The 4103-nt window shown below is 48.7% G+C and overlaps 1 pseudogene across 1 annotated transcript; it reads right to left on the bottom strand.

Moving 5' to 3' along the window:
• Positions 1-2039: 2039 nt before the first annotated feature.
• Positions 2040-3740, bottom strand: LOC102925914 (fructose-bisphosphate aldolase A pseudogene; annotated as a pseudogene). Its single transcript, XR_013044291.1, has one exon. The product of XR_013044291.1 is annotated as a fructose-bisphosphate aldolase A pseudogene (transcript).
• Between the last annotated feature and the right edge of the window lie 363 nt (positions 3741-4103).

Below are 4103 nucleotides of genomic sequence, written 5' to 3' on the forward strand. Positions count from 1 at the left end.
TCCTTCCCCTTTCTGTAAATGCATATGCAATGCAGAAGAACAAAACAGCAATCACATGAGTTTCTGCACACTTTTCTAAGGTCTTAATGCATGTGACTCCAAAATCCATACACTGACAGGGGCCTTCAGTGGGTGGCTTTGAGAAGACCACCTTCGGCAGGTGGTGAGGTCATGAGGGCAAACCCCAAAGAACCTTCTGTCCTTCTCAAGCAAAGACATGGAAGGGAAGCACAGTCCTGGACCCAGAATGCAGACCCCCGCTAGACACACGGCCTGCAGCAACTTTGACCCCGGACATCTCCTCTTGTAGAACTGAGAGAAATGGCTGTCTGTTCTTCATAGGCTACCTGGTTCCTGGTAACTTCGTTTCAGCAGCCCAGATGGGCCAAAGGAGGCTTCATTCCAGAACAGTGACTTTTTTATTATCTTGTCACATTTCCTAACAAGTGAACTAAGCATCTCAAATATCAACGTTCTCATGTTCCAGTCCTTCCCTGCTTTTCTTTTAAAAATTCATAAATCTCCGCTTCCCGCTGCTTGTGGTTGTTCTGGACTGAGCTCTTCTCTTGCTTATAAACGATGTTTCCGTTCTCCTCTGCCATGTTTTGCTGGGTAGGACATTAGAAACGCCTGTGGCTACAACTCCAACCTTTCTGTCTTGGTGTCCCCCCTGCTGTCAAAGCCATGGAATCCCTGCCCCCCTGTGAGCCAGCTTGCATTGGGACCGTGTCTAAGTAGGACCCACCAGGTACTATTTATTCCCTTTCTGTTTTCAGAATTCCTTAGTACCCATCTAAAGCAATGAAAGTCAGCTCTTCCTCAGCTCCCAGGGACAGAGTGCTTCCCACCACCTCTAAAGGCAGTCCTGTCCGATACTAAAATTCACCATAGAAGAAAGTCATATGTAGTTGTATCAAATACAATTTTCATTGTTTTATTAATTACAGAATTAATTCCAAATGTATTAGCTGGGCACACTGGTACACACCTGTCATCCTAGCACTTGGAAGACAAAGGGGAGAAGACCTTGAATTCGGGCCCACCCTGGGCTATATAGGAAGACCCTGTTCTAAAAACCACATATATAGTAAATGTAATTTTAAAATTATATATATATATATATATATATATATATATATATATATTCTTTATCCTACAGAAAAATCTGCAAGTGGCATTTTATCGTATTCTAAAAATTTGTAAAGCCAATAACATTATGTAGGAAACATACTTTGTAAGTTTTCTAGAATGTTAGGAGGGAGTTACTGAGAAAATATAGGGAAGGTAGAAAATATCCATGGCTCTAGAGGCCGGGCATAACTAGGAACATTAGGATTTGGGCTCCTGCCAGAGGCTTTTGAAGCCCCCCTCTCCAGGGGTGAGTCCTCTTTTAAGTCAGGGGTTCCTACTCTGGTGTTACCTTTTCACCAATGAACCTTAATGAGACTGGGGTTCACAGAGACTTCAAGTCACCCACAGCATCAAGGTGTGCCTGTGTCTATAGATGACGGAACCCTGCCTTTTCCTGACTCCTACTGAAGTTTTATCACATATTAATCACTGCTGTGTGCCCGGGCTCCACATTTCCCTGCGTTCAGCAGCTCTAGACACCTACAAATATGTTTTGCTATAAATTACTGGCACCGTTTCTGTTGATATTCGGCATAATCAAACATTTGTAAGCATGCTGCCTTTTCAATCTGCTCAGCTGATGCACTTTACCTGATCTTTCATTAAAGCAATCAAAACACGTGCTGTGTCCCATCTAATGAATGTTGCATGTATGATTAAGTGCTTTCATTCATATTGCAAGTTTGATTTAATGTAATCTGCCTTTCAGACAGCCATTAGCCTAGCTCCTATGTGAATTCGATTAATTGGCTGAATTCTTCCAGATGTCCATTAAGCATTACAGGAATTTGTGGAAACAGCAGGGACCGTCTAGCACAGAACCAAACAATGAAACGTTATATTGCTGCCATGACTTACCAAAAGCTGGATTCATTTTCATTAATAAAACATCTGTACTCCTGCGCAGCTATGCATTGAGATGCGTTTATTTTGTATGTTTATTTCTCTTATGACGGTGAAAAGATAGTTAAACCGAGGCACATTTGCTGATATGTAGACTCGAGGCTTGGCAGGGGATGACTCACAGAACAGCTCAATTTTCCAAGTTTACAGTAGGCCTAGACACGAGGATGGGAACTAAGGAACACCTGTTAGACGCAGACTTTAAAAACACACCGGGCTGAGCAGCGGGAAAGCTCTAAGGGGTATGAGAGACAGACTCTGAACAAGATTTGATTGTACCCCCAACTCCCATCGAGTCTCCGAGAGAAAGGGGCAGAGGTGGCTCTTTCTCCCCCTTATACAGTGGATTAGCAGTGGGGTAGGAGGGATGGCGAGGTCGGCATTCACAGACGATACCAACATCGTGAGGGGCCCCAAGAGTGATTGACGGGGAGCAAGCCTGGAGGCCTCCTCCTCAAGAGCAAATGGGTAGGCAGGGGCCTGGGGTGGTGGAGGGGCAGCCTTAGGCTGCCTCTGCTCAGTAGGCGTGGTTAGAGATGAAGAGGGATTGACTGGCTGCCTCCCCTGACTGACCACTTGGAGTGTACTTTCCTTGGCAAGCGAGGCTGTTGGCCAGGGCACGCTTAATGAATTCCTCCTGGGCAGCCTTCATGTTCTCCTTCTTCCCACCCCAGGCCTTCAGAGCCGAGGCCTGCAGGGCTCGGCCGTAGGAGAAAGTCAAGGCCCATGGCTTCAGCAGGGGGCATTTGTTGATAGCGTTGAGGTTGATGGACGCCTCTTCCTCACTCTGCCCTCCAGACAGGAAAGTGACCCCAGGGACAGCAGGGGGCACTGTGCGACGCAGCGCTGTGACGGTTGCCATGGCAATCTGCTCATTGGAAAATTTCTGGGTGCAAGCGTGGCCTGGGGTGACCATGTTGGGCTTCAGCAAGGTGCCTTCCAGGTAGATATGGTGGTCGCTCAGAGCCTTGTAGACAGCAGCCAGTACCTTCTCGGTTACATACTGACAGCGCTTCAAGTCATGGTTCCCATCAGGGAGGATTTCGGGCTCCACAATGGGTACAATGCCATTCTGCTGGCAGATGCTGGCATAACGGGCCAGAACATTGGCATTTTCCATGATGGCAAGGGCTGAAGGGGTGTGCTCCCCAATCTTGAGCACACAGCGCCACTTGGCAAAGTCGGCTCCATCCTTCTTGTACTGGGCACAGCGTTCAGCCAGGTCATCCAGCCCCTGGGTGGTGGTCTCGCCGTTGGTTCCTGCCAGGGGCACCACGCCCTTGTCTACTTTAATGCCCACAACACCACCCTTGGCCTTGATAACTTGGGGGAAGAGACGTCCATCGTCCGCTTTCTGGTACAGGGTCTCGTGGAAGAGGATCACGCCCCCAATGCAGGGGTTCACACGGTCGTCGGCAGTCAGCAGCAGCTGGCGGTAGCAGCGTCGGTTCTCCTCGGTGTTCTCGGCGCCGATGGACTCCAGCCGCTTGGCGATGCTGCCGGTGGACTCGTCTGCAGCCAAGATGCCCTTGCCCGGAGCCACAATTCGGTGAGCGATGTCAGACAGCTCCTTTTTCTGCTCCGGGGTCAGTGCTGGGTACTGATAGGGCATAGTGCCGTTGGCAGCATGTTCCTGGCACAGCAGAGAGTGGGTCGGCTGGGCGCCGTGGCAGGTGGGCGAGAGGCCTGCGGAGCAAACGTTGCTAGGGTCACCAGAACCTGGATCTGTGGCGTGTTCCGAGAGAACGCAGCCTACTCAGCTGGCGGGGATGGGGGGTGGGTGGGGGAATGGATCAACTCACTAGGGAGACCCACCTGCCTCTGCCTCCCGAGTACTGGGACTAAAGATGTGCACCACCACCACCACCACCACCACCACCCAGCCCAGAAGTTAATATCCAACAAGAAAAGTGACAGTTTCTAACCGAAAAATCATCTGCAATTAAAAGAATAACACAAAAATTACTTTTTGTGGGTTTTTTTTCTTTTTTTGTTTTTTTTTTTTGTTTGTTTGTTTGTTTGGTTTTTGAGACAGGGTCTCTCTGTGTAGCTTTGCGCCTTTCCTGGAA

The sequence above is a fragment of the Peromyscus maniculatus genome, chromosome 14, assembly GCF_049852395.1.
Source record: "Peromyscus maniculatus bairdii isolate BWxNUB_F1_BW_parent chromosome 14, HU_Pman_BW_mat_3.1, whole genome shotgun sequence".
Classification (NCBI taxonomy): Eukaryota; Metazoa; Chordata; class Mammalia; order Rodentia; family Cricetidae; genus Peromyscus; species Peromyscus maniculatus.